Here is a 17,965-nt window from a genome sequence, read left to right on the forward strand (position 1 = left end):
TTCCAGATTCCCTTTCAGAAAGTCCATCTCTTCTACTCCTACCACTATACCCAGGTATCTAAAGGAGTCTCATTAAATTCTTTCAGGGGGCGATCCCTGGGTGATTGCTTCTCTGCCCCTTTGACTGGCAGCAGTACAAATTTGGCCCAATTAATGTTCAGTTCGCTGTGTACTCCAAATTAGAGAATGAATTCCATCGCCGTGGGTCTTCGAGGTAGATTAGTACACCATCTGCATCAAGTGATATTCATGCCTCTCCACCTCCAGGCCAATTAAAACCCTTGAATATGTGGTCTTTTCTAATTTTCGGAAGGATGAAAGGCTGAGTTTGGCCCCGCAGGGATTCGAACCTGCGTTGGCAGGCTCTGCACGGATGTCAAAGTGAGTGCTCTACTCGCTGTACTATCTGACTGACTTTGAAGGGGACATTAGCCTGATGTGTTTATGTTTACCCTGGCCTTAGCCTTTGGGTTGGCATATAGTAGCTTGACCTATGCTGTATGTCGTGGCCCAAGCCCTGCTTTTCCCTTTACGGCCCATAGAAAATCCAACCTAATAGTGTCAAACACCTTCTCTGAATCAAGCACTATTGCCGCATGTGGACAGCGCAGGAGTACGGTTTTCCCCTGGGTGCTGTGTACTCTTCTGAGATTTATTCTTGTGGCTCTTCCAGGGACAAACCCGCTTTTGTCATAGTGTATTAGGTGAACGATCACCTTGAGCAGTCTGTTTGCTAGGATTTTGGTTTCTCCATTCAAGAGGTTTATAGGGAAATATGCAATACAGGAGTGCAAGGCTTTAACTTTTTTTGAATGACCACTATCATCATCGTTCTGAGATCACTGGGTAGCTCCATCTTTCTTTACTTTCTTCAAATATCTCACTCATTGCTTTGAATACTTTTTCTCCTGCCCTTTTCCAGAACTCTATTGGGAACCCGTTGGGGCATAGAGTTTTCCCTGACTGCAGCTGGTTATTTGCTTCTCGGATTTCTTCTATTGTTATTTTGGCTTTCAATTCATGATCTACTTAGTACATTATCAAGGGTTATTCAGTGTTCTCCAAGTACTGCTTGCTGTTCTCTATGCTGGGTTATCCCCTATCCTTGTACAGGTCTCGGTAGTATTGTGAAAATGCCTCTGCCACGTGGTCTCCCTTTGTACAATGTTCATTGTTCTTGGTTATTATTTCTCTAACCCATCTAGTCCCTCCATCTCTCTTTTCTAGCCACGCTTGCATCTTTTCCGATTTGTTTCCAAATTCGCACTGTCTTGCTCCCTTATCCCAGTAAGCTTGTTTCATATCAACTGTTGCAACTGTCATATATCTGTCATGACCCACAGAACGCGCCCCTTCTGGACTTCCTGGTACTTATCGCGGCGGGGCTTGCATTCATTGTTTCTCCCTACATGGCCGTATCACGTGACACGCCTCGCACCAGCCTTCACGGCGGACGTAGTACGTCCCATAAATATGCCACGCCCCCGCAGCCCAGCGCATCTCAACTCTATCAACAGGTAGTGACTAGACGTGTACTTCGCAGCTTGGCGAACCCTTCTGTTATCCAAGTTCCTGGACCCTTATTCCCACTCCTTCCACCCTCTCCTTTCCACCCTGTTCCTGGCATCCACGTATCCTTGCGACCGCTTCTTCCTTCCTGGACGTCCTGAACCCGCGAGTATCCTAGAACGCTGAACGCATGCTGGAGTCGGAAGAGACTCGTGCCGGCCTGTACAAACCCTGATCCGCCCGCAACAAGAATCTTCCCGTGGATCCCTGCAAGAAGCGATCTCAGGTGAGACGGCGGGAGATTCACGACAGTTTGAGATGCTGAACGACCGATATTGAAACCGATATGGAAAAGGCCGTCCAGGATCTCATGCGTGGCATGCAAGAACTAACAACCGAGGTGCAGAACTTAAAAGCGGAGAATGCCGCATTAAATCAACTTGTTTTGTCTCGCGATTCCGCGACAAAAGAGAGTGTGTTAAAGGGTGGTGTCGTAGACAAGTATGATGGGTCTGCAAAATCCCTTCGTGGATTCCTGGACTCCTGTTTGGTGCATTTTACCTTTAAGCCCTATTATTTTTCAACTTCCAGGGCAAAGGTGGGCTTTATGATCTCGCACCTTGCAGGAAATGCATTGACTTGGGCTACTCCCTTAGTCAATTCTGGAGATGCCCTCCTAGATGATTATGACGGATTCATAAAGGCTCTCAAAACCATGTTTGACTGCCCAAAACAGGTTTATAGTGCCCAGGAACGCCTACTTGACTTTCGGCAAGGATCCCAGGACATGCTAACGTATGTCACAAGATTCAAACAATTGGCCAAGGAAGCAGATTGGTCCTCAGAAGCAAGTTTCACTCTCTACCGTAGGGGCCTAACCGAGGATATAAAAGATGAATTAGCCAGTGTGGCTCGTCCTAGCTCATTCCAGGTTCTTATGGATTTAGCCATGCAGATAGACTTTTGTATCCAGGAAAGAAAGGCAGAGAGAAAAAAGACCAAGATGCCCTTCCAGAAATGTTCTCTTGAGACTTCAGTAAAAACTGATCATGTTCCAACCCCTGACACTGACCTGGAACCCATGCAAATAGGAGCCTTCCGTGGACCCATTTCCCCACAAGAAAGGATGAGAAGGATCCTCACAGGATTGTGCATGTATTGTGCATCGGATAAACACCTGGTTAGAGAATGTCCTCTAGCCCCTCCACGGCATTCGGGAAACGCCAGCTCCCGATCCTAGATGGGGCGAGGTGTCGGGAGAGAGATGTTTGCTCCACATCTATTCCATCCTTGAACTCTCCTGGACAGAACAACCTAGTGGTTCTACAAGTCTTCTTATCGTTATCAAAGAAGGAGACCTACCTCATCCTAGCCTTGGTGGATTGTGGCGTTATGGGAGTATTCATTGATCAAGATTGGGTCTTTACGCACCACATTCCATATGAAGCCCGGGGTGTAATGCAACCTGTGGAGGCAACTGATGGAAGACCTCTCAGTTCAGGACCCATATCCCTGCAGACCAAGGAAATACAACTTTCAATAAACCATCACCAGGAATTGATCAAGTTTGATATTATAAAATCAGCCCACTACCCCATGGTACTAGGCATGCCCTGGTTGCAGAAACACAATCCATACATCAATTGAACAGCAGGATCGCCGTTTCTTGGTTCAGAGTATTGTCTGTCTCATTGTTTATCCCCGGATCCCTCCTCGATATGGTCTGAAAGTAATCCAGTAGATCAACAAGAGGCACTCATGGTTTCCAATATCATTCAGGTCCCAAAGGCCTATCAAAGTTATGCTGATGTGTTTTCAACTGCCATAGTTCAGGCTCTACCCCCTCACAGACCTGAAGACTGTGCCATAGACACAGAGCCTTCAGCAGTGATTCCCTTTGGGAGGAGGTTTATCCTATCCGAACCTGAAAAAAAGGCCCTCCGAGAATACTTGGATACCAACCTTGAAAATGGCAACATAAGACCATCGACATCCCCAGCTGGAGCCTCGCTGTTCTTTGTTCCCAAGAAAGACACCAAGGAACTTAGACCTTGCCTCGATTATCGTGGATTAAATCAATGCACCCTCAAGTACTGCTACCCCTTCCCCTTGATCTCGGATATCCTGGTACCGGTGAGAGGTGCTGTAATCTTCACGAAACTGGATCTCAGGGGTGCTATCATCTGATTCGTATCAAGGAAGGAGACAAATGGAAAACAGCCTTTAGAACAGCTTTTGGACACTTTGAATATCTGGTCATGCCCTTTGGACTTGCTAATGCCCCTGCAGTCTTTCAACGATTCATGGATAGGGTGTTCTCTGACATGTTGTTTCTCTCCGTCATCGTCTACCTGGACGATATCTTGATTTACTCCAAGGACCTTTTAAAGCATGAAGAGCATGTAAAGGCAGTCTTACAACAACTACGTGAACACAGACTCCTAGCCTAACCTGAGAAATGCCTGTTTCACGTTACTTCTGTTCATTATCTAGGATTTGTCCTTCGTCCAGAAGGAATTGGTATGGATCATTCGAAGGTAAAGGCCATACTATCTTGGCCGGCTCCCACTTCTGTGAAACAAGTTCAATCCTTCCTGGAGCTTGCCAATTTCTATCAAAAGTTCATACCCACCTTTTCTGAGATTGTTCAACCGATCATCGCTCTCTTGAAGAAAGACACTCCCTTTCTCTGGTCTGCACCTCAAGACAAGGCATTCCAACCCCTAAAGACAAAGTTTACTCAAGCCCCCATCCTAGCCCAACCCAACATTAATCGGCCATTCCTAGTGGAGACGGATGCCTCTAACTACACCATAGGAGCAGTCTTGAAGCAAGAATTTGAGGACAAGTTGGAACCCCCCATTGCTTACCTTTCACGAACCCTGACTCCCATTGAGACACATTATTCCGTCTTGGAAAAGGAACTGTTAGCCATCCGCCAAGCCTTCACAGAATGACGACATCTACTCCTGGGAGCTAGACATCCAGTCCAGGTTCGCACGGACCATCGAAACCTTCAGGTTCTACAATCCTTGGAGTGTAGGAACAGTCGTCAGGCCCGTTGGGCCTTCTTCTTTGCCCAGTACCAGTTCCACATCAGTCATGTTCCTGGATCACAAAACATAATTGCTGACGCCTTATCTCAACGTCCTGATTACGAAACTATTGAAGATCGGGCCTATCCCAAGGCAGGTCTCTGGCTGCATCCTTTATCAGTTGGGCTGGACATTGGTCCCCCTGACAGTTTGATGGTTTGAGTGACAGAATGATTTTTTCAGTCTCAATAATAGAAACTTTGGAGAACTTGAAGCGAGGAGTGTCAGTGTTATTTTTAGGGGGGAGGGTGATAGACATTTTAGGATTCGTATCCAAGCTGAGTGAGGCTTTTTTTCTTGTCAATTTTAGATTGGAGAGTTGACACTTTGTTAGCTAGGGCTAGCTGAATATTGGTGCACCAGTGGGGCGTGGCTATGAGGGCCATGTAGGAGGACGCGTTCTGGAGGAGCTCCCGAGATCCGGGCAAAAAAGTGCGTGAAGACTGGCCGTCGACCGCTGAAAATACACATGCTGGTGTGTGAATGATTGGGCTACGCGTGGTGAACTTCTGGATGGTGCAGGAGGGATGGCGGCAGAGATCGGTGCGGAAGAGATAAGGAGCACCAGAGACGAAAGACGACACAAAATGGCCGACCAAGGTCCGGAACAAAGGAAGAAGCAGGCCGCACGGTGACCCAGCGAAAGGGGCGCACTGAGTGCACATTTGTCACTTGTGCAAACTACAGGTCCCCTGGGTCATGTCGAATAGAACAGTGAGGCCGAAGGCGAAACAGCCCACCTTAGACGACTTCGCTAAGACGTCCCCGGGTCAAGACATTACCAAGAGCAGGGACAAGCTGCCTGCAAGCGGCATGACGACTTCGGGCGCCAACCAAGAAATCCTGGCTGCGATTGCGGACCTAAGGGCGGCCTGGGAATCTAAGCTCGAACTAGCCATCACTGAACTAAAAACGGCACTGACCTGAAGGTCGGAGAGGTGCAGGAGGACGTTAACCTACTCCGACAGGATGTCAGGGCCTTGGCAGAGCGCACAGAGTCCCTTGAGAAGGAAGCCAGCCCGAACACTGCGGATTGCGCCTCCCATAAAGCCGAACTGCACGCCCTGATACAAAGAGTGGGCAACTTGGAGAGCAGAGCGGAGGAGGCGGAAGGACGAGCCCGACGAAACAACATCCGCATCGTGGGCCTGCCGGAGGGATCGGAGGGCCACGATCCCACGGAATTCATTGAATCCATGCTACTGCAAGAGATACCCGGAGGAGCCCTATCCCAAGGATTTGCAGTGGAAAGGGCACACAGAGCCCTAACAAGGAGGCCGCCACCGGGGAACCCGCCTAGGCCTGTGATAGCCAAATTCTTAATTACCGTGACCGGGAGAGGATATTGGAACACTTTCGTAAGGGAGGAACGATCACACGAGGAGCGGCAAACATCACGGCTTACCCGGACTACACCCTGTCTGTGCAGTGTAGCCGCATGAACTTTGGGATGGTAAAGCGGAGATTGAGAGAGGCGGGCCACAAATATATGTTACTGTATCCGGCAAAATTGAAAGTCATTCATAAACATAAAACTTTGTTTTTTGAGACCCCGGAGGAGCCATGGGATGGCTCGATGCGCAAGGATGTCCCCAGGAGTCAGAAGTTCGTACGGAGAAAGAGCTCGGAAGAGATAAGTGATGCATGAAGAAGGTGCGCAAGATGGCGCGGCACGTGGGACTTGAATATAGTCGCTTGCGCAGCCTTCAGTAGAGAAGGTCAGACTATTGCACTATTTGTCATAAGCACTGTGGTTAATGTTGACTTAACGGGAGCCTTACGGAGCGATTCTCTCTACCCCACAACAGTTTTAGTTAAGTGGCCATTAGGGCGACTTCACCCTACTGAGCTCTGTGCATCGTTCGGTGCTTGCAGGGCTAAATGTGGGGGTGCCTGAGCTCCGAGGATGGAGCTGGGCAGCAGTTGGGGTGTGTGATGTTGGGGAAGGGATGGGTGGGGGGAGGGGAGGGAAGTTGGGGATTTATTGTGTACATAGTTATGGGGAGTTTGAGCTGGTACGAGAAGCTACAAGCAAACATGGAGGGCTGTATCTGTATCACGTGGGCAAAGGGGAGTCGCTACATGGGAGGCAGGAAGACACTCATGAGCCATGGGAGACCTTAAGATCGTAACATGGACTGTCAGGGGACTTAACAGCTACTTAAAAAGGAACAAAGTCATGATGTACCTAAAAAGGCAGAGGATTGATATTGCGCTGTTGCAGGAAACACATCTGACCCAGCAAAAGAAGTGGAGAGGCACTGTAGTGGGCTCTCCGTACTCTGCCTACGCTAGGGGAGTGCTAGTCTGGGTGGCACCGCACGTTCCGCTCCAACTCACACAAGAGGTGGTGGACACGGAGGGTAGGTTGGTCATATTGAAGGCCTTGGTAGAGAATAAAGAGGTGTGCATTATAAATACATATGCCCCCAACCAAAACACTGCTACGTATTTTAGAACCCTATGTACTCATCTGGGCGCGTGTGTGGGGGGAGCGGTTATCTGGGGGGGGACTTTAACTGTGTGCTCGACCCAAAGGCAGACAGATCTGATGGGAAGATTGATCGGCCCACCCCGGCGGCCAGGGTATTACAGACATTACTAGATGACTTTGGGCTGGCGGATGTTTGGAGACTGAAACACCCTAATGAAACACAGTACTCGCACTACTCAGCTCCGCAGCACCTGCACACGAGGCTGGATTATTTTTTTGCCACGCCAGATGTGATGATAGAGACCACCCAAATAGAATATAGAGCGAGGGTCCTGTCGGACCACTCGCCTCTGGTGCTGACCTGGCAGCACTGCCGCCCCAGGGCGCGGATACCGACGTGGCGCTCCGGGCGGAGGCGCTCAGAGACCCAGTCTTCAGGGAAGACATCAGGGATGCGATCTCACAGTACTTTGAGGTGAACACCGGCAGCGTAGATTCAGCGTGCACACTCTGGGAGGCCTTTAAGGTGGTGTTGTGGGGTGCTGCTATTGCTAAGTCAAAAGGCCTACAGGGTGGGGTCCTAACAGAACTAGAGGAAGCGGAAGAGAAACTGGAGCGCAAAAGCGACAGGGCAGGAGGGGACGCGGAACTTGTACTCGAGTTGCAGCAGAGGTGTGCGGAGCTTTGGGAAAGGCTCTGCAACCTTAACTACAAAAAGTATGTCGAGAGGCAACATGCAAGTGGGGATAAAACTGGCCGCTTGTTGGCGTGGTTATATAAGAGCGAAACCCCCAGGCCCCCGATTAGGATAATAACCAGAGAGGACGGGGAGATGGTTGACACCCAGGAAGGAGTCAACGAGGCATTCTTGGACTATTATAGAACATTATATGAGGACAGGGGAGGGGACAATCAGGAGGAGATTAGAGAAACACTAAAAGACATGGAATTACCCAAGATTAGTGATGAAGAAAGGGAGGAACTAGACGCACCGATTACCCTGGAGGAATTAGAGGAGGTGGTAAAACAGCTGCCCACCTGCAAGACCCCGGGTACGGACGGATTCCAGGGCGAGTTTTACAAAATATATAAAGCAGAAGTACTCCCCCCTATGCTAGAGATGCTCAATTAGTCTTTTGAGAAGGGTCGGCTACCGGACACGCTCAGAGAAGCACTAATTGTGCCGCTCCCCAAGCCCAACAAGCCAGGGCATTGCTGCGGCTCCTGTAGGCTGTTGTCAATGTTGAACCAGGACAGCAAGATCTTGACGGCGGTCCTGGCTAATAGGCTACGAAGGGTCATCAGTAAACTGATACACCCGGATCAGACAGGTTAAGTCCCCAACAGAAATACAAACCACAACCACAGGCGACTCCACCGGGTGATTGAAGAGGGAAACAGAAGCGATGGGGAAATGGCGGTGGTGTCCCTAGATGCAGTCAAGGCTTTTGATTCAGTGAGGTGGCCATGGTTGCTGGCGGCCCTGGAAGAATACGGGATGGGGCCGGGTTATGTTAGGTGGGCGAAATTGTTGTACAGTGAACCACTGGCCAGAGTACGCACAGGATCGGTGATATCTGAGAGGTGGCAACTCAGTAGAGGCACCAGACAAGGCTGCCCCTGATCCCCAATGTTATACATTCTGGCCCTAGAGCCCCTGGCAGTGTACCTCAGACAACAATATGACATGGTCGGTATTGAAGCAGGGGGAGAGAAACACCTAATATCCTTATATGCTGACGATTTGCTACTGTATTTGAAATATCCGGAAGAAAATCTTCAGTATATTCTAGAGGTCATGGAAAAGTATGCAGAACTGTCCGGTATAGCGGTAAACCCCCAAAAATCGAGCATGTTCCCATTGGGGAGCTACATAGGAGTCCCTCTGGAACGGCTGCCAGTGTTGTACGTACCTTGGGCGGCTGATTCCTTCCGCTACCTCGGAATAGATGTGTATCATACTGTGGAGGGGGAACACTTGCATAACACTGAGGTGGCTGTGAAAAAAATCCGCACAAATATGAAGTTTTGGGAGAAGCTGCCGCTGGCGATGATGGGACGGGGGGCGATGCTCAAAATGGTGGTCCTGCCTAGGCTGTTACATTTCTTCAGTAACATACCATACCTGATACCCAAAAAGTTTTTTGTCAAACTGAAGAGCATGTGTAGGGACTTCCTGTGGCACGGCACTCGCAATAGAGTGGCGCTATGGAAGCTACAGAACTTCCATGATAGAGGGGGCATTAAGCTGCCGAATTTTGAGGCCTATTATGTAGCCAGTCAGTTGCAATATGTAACCAAATGGCTCTCTGATGAAGAAACTCCTGAATCTAGGCTGTTTGGGCGGGACTGCACCCCGTTTTACCTAAAAGAGATTATCTGGGTTCCTAGACTTGAAATGAAAGAACGCCCGGGTATGCTGTTGCTTGGGTGGAAGATGTGGCACAGAGTATGCCAACTGATGGAGAACCCGTGCCCGTGTTCCCCACAGGTGCCACTGGTTGCCTTGGCTAGGGGAGACAACCAGCTCAGGATGATAATCAGGACCTATTGGGAATCGGTTGGGCTGGCCACATTGGGAGACATATGGCAAGAAGGGGCTATTAAAGATTTCGAAGACCTGGGAGAAGAGACAGGCTTGCATGGAGGCCAATATGTCACGTATCTTAGGCTAGTGCAGACTATTCGCAAAACCTGGCCAGAGACTGTACTGGCGGAAGAGCCAGACGTTCTAATGGGAACAATATATGACATATCGGAGGGAGGGCACGAGATCTCTAGACTATATGAGATGGTGATGACCCGGGTGGGGAAGGATTTGACTGATCTGAGGCTGGACTGGGAAGCGGAGGTGGGGGCACAGATGACCGATGGAATGTGGGAACGTGCCATAGGATACCACAAGAAAGTGTCCAGAAATGCTAGATTGCAGCAGATACAGTTATACATAACGCATAGAGCCTATATGACCCCGAAGAGAATATCTAAGTTTGCAAACGCAGGAAGACAAGCATGCCCAAAATGCGATGAGGAAGACGCTGATATGACACACATGTTCTGGTCTTGCCCAGTGATTGAAGGTTTTTGGGGGGAAGTGGCACGGAAACTAGCAGATAAAGGGGTCCCGCTCAACATAGATACGGCCTGGGCCTGCCTGTTGGGAGGGTTTCCCAGACCACGGAACACTAAACACCTTGGGAAACTGAGGGACCTGGCATATGTGCTTGCTAAAAGAAGGATAGCCATGGGCTGGAAGCAATGCCACAAGCCACGGGTAGAGGTATGGTGGCGGGACTTGCAAAAATGGGCGGAGGCTGAAACGGTGGTGTGGCAGGAGGCATGTAGCAATTGCGGGGAGCAAGATGTAGGTAACCTGATGGCTTGGAGAATGTTAATAACAGGACTGTTTGGCACAGTAGTGGATCCTGCAGCTTCGGAAGGAAGCGGTACCCAGCCACACGCAGCGGATACAGAACTAGAAATGCAAATAAGCTCTTGAGGGGGGGGGGATTTGGGGAGCAGTAATGAGCATTAATTGATATTCACGAGTTTATTGTAAATAATGCTGCAAGTTTGGTTTGTATTGTTTATTTTTCAAAATAAAAAATTCTTAAAAAAAAAAAATATATATATATATATATATATATATATATATATATATATATATATATATATTGGTGCACCATAGTTTGTCTTTGACACAATTGTCTGGCACTGGGATAGGAGATTCTGTTTCCTTTAGGATGATAAAGAGTTCCTTCATGCTAGAGTTGGCTTGGGCTATTCTAGTGTTATAGTTTTCTCGTTTTGCCGACAATATTTCCTTTTTGTAGAGGGTAGATATATCCCTCAGAGTGATTTTATTTTCTTCAGAAGGTTGTAGTTTCCATGCGACCTCAGATTGTCTTTTTTTGGTGCGAAGTGTTTTCAGGTGGGGGGTGTACTAGGAGTTGAGGTGGGCTTTAGGTTTGCTTTGTCTCATTTTGAGTGGTGCAATTGAGTCCAGTCCAGAGGCCATGATTTTGTTATACTCATTCACTAGAGTTTCGGGGTCCAGGTTGTCTGGTAGTGAATTGAGTGTGGGGAGGATGAGCGGGAGTAGGTTATCTGGGATGATTTTTCTCTTATTCCTTGTCGGGATGGATGGAGCTGGCTGGGCTAAGGTAGGAGTAGGTCTGCCCGTTTCAAGAGCAAATGTTATAAGGTGGTGGTCTGTCCAGATTTGCGGGGAGATCGATAGGATGGAGGCGTTGCAATTGTGGTCTGCCACCCAATCAAGTATTCTGCCTTTGTTATGGGTAGGGTGAAGTACTCTTTGTGAGAAGCCTAGTTCAGAGAGTAGGTTAACCACTCTGCTTTCATGTGGGTCGTTTTGGTCGTTGAAGCCCAGGTTAATGTCCCCTTAGAGGATGGCCTGTGATGAATTTTTTAGGTTATGAGATAGAGTGATGGAAATGTCCTCCTCAAAGGTTCCGATAGGGCCTGGGGGTCTATAAATCAAGTGGATGGTGAGGGTTTGGGAGTTGTTAATAGCTAATTTGGCTGTTAGGCTTTCGCAGGATTTAGTGTCATTAGCTGGGACTATCCTGGTAGATAGGTTGGATTTGACAATAAGGGCTATGCCTCCTCCACGGTCTTCGCTTCGGTCTGATCATAGGATGGTGTAACCATTAGGGATCGCTAACATGATGGCAGGTCCTGCAGCGGCATGAAGCCAGGATTCCGTAATGGCCACGAAGTCGAGGTTTTCGGTCTGAATGAGATCAGCAATCTCAATGGTATGAGCAATCATGGATCTGGCGTTAATTAAAGCACCTTTAAGGTGGGTGGTGGTGGATGGAGGTGTGCGTATCTTTTCTTGGGTCATGGCAGGGGAGTGCATGCGTACATTCTGTGTTTTGAGGTTTGGGTTGTGAAGTTTTTCTGTACTCCTATTAGGTGTAGGCTTGCTACGGTTGGACGAGGTCAACGTTCTAGCGAGAGGTTCATATATTTTAGCAAGTCTGGCTCAAAGTCTGGCATTTCTGGATGTGGTGTTGCATGGTTTGGACTTGAATGAGCAGGGCTGTTGGTGTTCTTCAAGTTGGTCATTGTGGCTCGTTAGTGGTTGAGGATGTGTCTGTGTCATGGTGGGAGAGAGAGCCCTGAGTTGAAGGGTAGTGTAATTAATGGCGGGGACTGGAGCGATCCTGTGTTTGTGAACTAGGAATGCTGTTAGTGTGAGAAGGGCTAGTGTGACTCGTAAGGTTTGCATCTTGTGGTGTTGTCGTGGTAGGGTGGGCAAATCAAGCTGTAACAGTGCTATGTAGGTCAGCCTATCGGGGTAAAACAAGTACGCATGGGAACAAATGCTTCAAGTGTAGTGGGCATCACCTAGGTTAGCAGTGATAATGAGTGACTAAAATACAGTGGGGCAACACATAGTTTCAAAGTGAGTAATAGACTAAAATGCAATGGGACTGCACATGGGAACACTTGACTCAAAAATCAATAGGCAGCACATATTTCAGTGTGAGCAATAGACTAGAGTGCAATGGGACTGCACGTGGGAACACTTGGCTCAAAGATCAATAGGTTCGATATAAAACAGTTTTCTCGGGTGCAAAGGCGTGACATCTAGATTCAATATACAAGCAGTTGACTCATATACAGTGGGATGACATCTAGATTCGAGATTAAACAGTTGACTCAAATACAGTGGGATGACATCTAGATTCGAGATTAAACAGTTGATTCAGGGAGTATTCTAATGCAACATATTGATGATCGCTCTCTGATCGATCTAGTACAACAAGGTTATCCACATCAGACCTGTCATTCGCATTTATCAAAATGTAGTCATGTGAGAGCACTTAAGACCAGACACATAAGTTAGAACCGCTGGCCTATCCCCCCTAGCCCTCCCGTTGCATGCACGTAGTTCTAGATAAAAAAGGATTCTTGCCATGTCAAGTGCACACTTACTGTTTCTTTTAGGAGGTTCAGCTACTAAGTCAGGGATACCCCAGGTAGTGTCCTCGTCTGCCATATTTTCAAACAATGGGATAAGAGGTCTGAACTGAGAATTGAAATCAATTAGGAGAATAATACGCAATTCTTGTTTGTGTACTCCCCTCCACAGCTCAATTCATTCTTTAACCAAATTCATTAGTCCAGGGCCATTTTTATTACTAGGCCCATTGTAGATTTTCATCAGCAGGAATTTGAAGCCTGATGACATTTCTATCAACAACTCCTGCAGATCATGACAGGCTTTAACACCTTCCCTAGTCTTAGTGTTCAGGGAACATTTGATCCAAGCTAATAAGCCACCACTAGGTCTACCGCAAGGCCCTTTGTTGCGGGGAACAAACTGGGTCTCGTAGCCTTGCATGTGTAAAGTGAGTAGAGCCCAAGTCTCCTGGAAACATAATATGCTGTAGTTTCTTACAAAATAATAGCATCATTCATTGTCAAACATGTTTTTCCACAGCACGGCAATATTCCATGATAATAATTTTAGAGCTCCATGCTGCTGGTGGGACGAGGACTCGTCCGAGGAATCAGTAGAACCAGTATAAATTCAAGATTTTGCTAGTTAATCAATGTCCTCAAGCCCACCCTATCATGGTCGCCTAAAGTTTGGCCGCTAGGCAGCACTCCAATGCTACTACGCATGTTACAGTCAAAATGGAGTGGCATACTCTTCCACGTATGGTTTACATAAGAGTCCAGCAATTTTGATTGGTTATCATCATGAGATTCTGGTATAAGTGGCTGTGTGCCTCCAAGTTTAATCTTAGTTCCTGATAGGGGATATGTTCGATATTCCATTTTTGTGCAGGCCATGGGCTAGATGTCCATCTCCAAAGTTCAATCCAGATGTTGTCCAGGTTGGTCAAACCTGGGTCGTATGCTATCTTGCATCAAACGATGTAGTCTGTTATAACTGAGAGAGAACCCTGTTTCAAGTTTATCAGGTGAATACCTTTATTAGTAAGCAAATCCATAGATTAATATGTTCCTTGTGCCAGTCAGCTTGGGTACATTGATCATGCACACAACATTTCTCCTACAATCTCCTGTTGCCCCTTTAGGTGCCGCCCAAGGGATGATTCAATTGTCTCAAGGCCACATCCGGATATCTTTGTGTCCCTCCACATCGTGCCTTTGCCATCTTGTCAGTCGTATGGATGTGTGTTCCAGCTCCACCAAATGTATTAATGGTTATGGCTCCTGCTGGGAGAAATTGTGTTAGCTGCTCATTAGCTATTCCTGGTAGTGCTGGGGGTTTGTATACCAGAAATCTTTGTTACATCTGGGTGTACTATGGAATTCTTGATGATAATATTGGGTTCCAAGGAGTTAGTAGCGAGCAATCCGGACATGTCTTTTTTAATGTGTTCTGGTAGTACAACCTTCAATCCCTGATCTCCCCAGCTAAGATTGTTTTAACTGTGTTTTAGTGTGTTGGACTTTCTGTGTGTAATGAAGTTTAGGATTGGTAAAATGTATTTATTGAATTGATTTTTTATTAAGGTCTATCGACATGTGTATTACGCTGTATATGTTATCTTATGTTATTTAGCTTTTATACTGCACATCTCACATCCGTAGTGGTCTTAGAGCGCTGAAACCTTGTCCATGTGGGTGAACTGTCATCCCACTCAGGGTGCAAGGCAGACCGTGGTCTGTGTCATGACACGGAAATGAGGGGAAAAACGAAAGCAGGAATTGTCAACAGCGGGAAAAATCAGAGAGAGAGCAGAACACAAAAAGGAGACAAGGAGAGGGGACGATAACATGAGGATTGATTGGTAGCATTAGCTTGGTTGCATGTACCATAGTATAAGTTTAGACCAAATGGCCATGAAAAGGATCAGATGTCCATAATGGGCAAATCAATTATCTTGTCAGTTAGGTGTGCAATGTGTTGTAGGTTTAATTAGAAGTAAGGTTATAGATGTGTGACAGCCTTGAGATGTGCTCAAGAGTTCCTGGATGTTGTGTAGGCTCAGAGCCCAGATATGCGTCTAGTGTCCCTTATGAGGAGTCCTCGGGGGACATGGTGCTACTGAGCCAGCTACCAGAGATAGAAAATAATGGGAGGTGATGTAAGGAAGGCATGGTACCACAAGTATGACACTGACACAATACGTACAAGTTGTAAAACCTTTATTGAAATAGTTAGGGCTGGAGAAACTCCTACTTTGCCCTATAACTAAGATGGGAGTAGTCTCGAACCATCAAATAATAAATAACGCAAATCAAAATGGCCTATGCTAAGAAAACCTAATGCCTGCCCTATCTCTTGTACAAAAAAGTGTAAAAAGGAGAAATGTTTGCAAAAGGAAAAATCAGTGTTCAAATGATAATGTGGTAGAACCAGCTCTCCTGCCCACGTTAGGCCTCACGGAGTAAGGCGGTCCCTGTAGGCAGGATGACACACTCTGGCTCGGTTTCCAACACAATACAGAGATCATAACCGTGGATTGAGGCCCGTCTGGCCTTCCACGTTAAAGTCTCTTTAGCTGACTTCCAAAATAATGTTTCAAACAAAACGTTCACAAAGATCCTCCTCTGTCGGGCTCAGACCTTTCAACACACAGTTCTCGTAGGTCCCCCTCTGTCGAGCTCAGACCTCTTATGATAAAGTGCAAAACAAACTTACAAGGGGGCTCCCTTCCCCAAGATTATTATACTTCGGGTCTCCCTCAGTTGGGCTCAAACCACTTTCGGATGTCGAAGACTTTCGAATGTGTGTGGCTATCTTTACAGACCACCGTAGGACCACTTCGACTGAAAGTTCACGGTTTAACTTTCACTCTTCCCTTGTCTAGGAATGAATCTTCTTTATTTCACTTTTGTTGTTCATTCGCTTTCTTGCTTTATTTGCTTTATCGCTTTAAACAAAGTACCTTTCACAGAGACTTTGAATGGGCTACTTCCTTTCACCGGACCACTCTGTTACTTTGAATCGCAGATTTCACAGCTGTCCTTTACATCAAAGTTCACTCACAGGTCTGCCTATCTTCGCATCTCATCCAGAGGCGTGCAGCCTTTACTTGCAATATAATGATTCTATTTCACGCTTTAACACACACTGGTCTCTCCGGTTGCTTGCCAATTCACTGGCTTTGTGCATCTTTCTCTGGGTTTTGCAATTTCTAATTCACGAGTCAAGGTTAGTACCACAGGCTTGGCCTCGCCTCCCCAACTCTGCCGTTCACCTGGGAGGTTTGCTGGTGTCCTTGAAACACAATGCAGTCTTCGCTTGTGGGATCTGGCCTTCTCCGTGTGTCATACGCGGCCTGTCGGAGGCAACAACCTACAGTAGGGAACTTTTGGGGTTTTCTACGTGCAGCTCTCGTCCCTTGGTCTGCTGCTCTGCTCCAGTAGGTTTGCCTTCATCCCAGAAGTTCTGCTCATACTTGTATTCAAACTTGGTCAGATTGTATCTTTAGGTGTTGCCTTTTATCCGTGTGAGGAGAGCTAATTGGTATCAGGTGTATGCACTTGAAGTCAAGTGCCTGACTTCGAAAGACCAAATTCACGGGACATGTCCAGTACGATGTATGAGAGTTAGGAGGTCATTACGACCTTGGAGGTAGCCATGTCGGTATTTGCGGCATGGCTACCCCCATTCCGGGTACCAGGTTCCTAGAATGGGGAAATACTGGGCCATTCTGAGCTTGGAGGGCCCGGTATTTCCCCATTCCAGGAACCCATCCCCATTCGAGCCCCCATAGTGTTACAACCTGCTATAAACGTTGGTCCTTGTGGCATCGCGGCAGGACGTGCCGTTCCGCATTTGTGAATCCCCCCAGCATGGTGGCGTCTCTTTCTTGCTATTCTTTGAGTGCCGGCCTAGTTGTTTCACGTACTTCTCAGACGCCGCCAGCGGGTCATGTTACCGGAAATATAAGGAACCGATTGTTTTGCCTCAGCGCGTCGCTACTCCTTTAGCCCAGACGCTTCGTAAGTGATCGCCTTCTAGGGATCTTTACTCTCTGACTTGTGTTCGATTGCTAACTCTTTTCCCCTCTTGTGTGCTTTAGCATTGAATCTTCCAGAATTCAGGGATTCTTTGATTTCACCTGCCGAGACCCCCTACAGAGTATCTGCGGACCTCTATCCGAATCTAGTACAATTGCTTTCATTCTATGGTACTTACTTTCAGGTCCTTTCCTCTTCTCTCTTCCTAGATCCGCCATTCTGCTACCTGCTACTATTCTACTAACCATCCTCCTCTTCCGTACCTTCCAGGAGTGTTTCTTCCATCCCTTCAGCCTTCCAAGTTCCTTGATACACGGAGTGCAATTTGTCTGCATTAGAACATCCGAGGCAGATATAGGTAGGCGCAGGGTTTCTGTGGGATTCTCCTCTTCCGACCTTTACCTCTCTCATCAGCTCTTTCTCATTTCTACAGAACTCTTCCCGACCGAGCTCGTACTTCAGCATCACAGTTCCCGTAAGATTCCAGGACATTGAATCCAGCCCAGAACCAGTGTCTTCAGTGACGCCCAGGGTTTTTTTCCCATAGAGGGTTTCCCTGGGGGCACAGTCCTCCCTTCTCCTGGTTGTTCAATCCGGGTGGGGAGTGATTGGGCTTCTAGGGAAGCCTTCGCAGTCGTCAGTACCTTTGCCCTTCCCGGTTACAGCTGGATGTGCAGGTTAGTGCATTCTTCTTTATATCTCTAACTGATCTAATCGCTATTCAGATATCAGATAGCAACGCCCTAAAGAATATTTTTTGGTACATCTGGCAAGTGACCATGGAACAGCAAATGCAACAACTCATGGCCGCCATGCAGTCCATGTCTATGGAATTGCAAAGTGTCAAGCAGGATAATGCGCAGCTCTGTCATCAAATAGCTCGAGTAGCCCCTGAGAACCCTCCGAAATCTCTGCCTTCGGGGAAATTTGATGGAAATCCTCATAAATTAAA

The 17,965-nt window shown here is 47.4% G+C and overlaps 1 protein-coding gene across 2 annotated transcripts in view; it reads right to left on the reverse strand.

Moving 5' to 3' along the window:
- The window catches only part of LOC138567240 (RIB43A-like with coiled-coils protein 2), a 304,620-nt gene that overhangs the window by 174,916 nt on the left and 111,739 nt on the right, over positions 1 to 17,965 (reverse strand). The window lies entirely within an intron of this gene.

Source organism: Ambystoma mexicanum, chromosome 2p (assembly GCF_040938575.1).
Source record: "Ambystoma mexicanum isolate Mex_15411 chromosome 2p, UKY_AmexF1_1, whole genome shotgun sequence".
Classification (NCBI taxonomy): Eukaryota; Metazoa; Chordata; class Amphibia; order Caudata; family Ambystomatidae; genus Ambystoma; species Ambystoma mexicanum.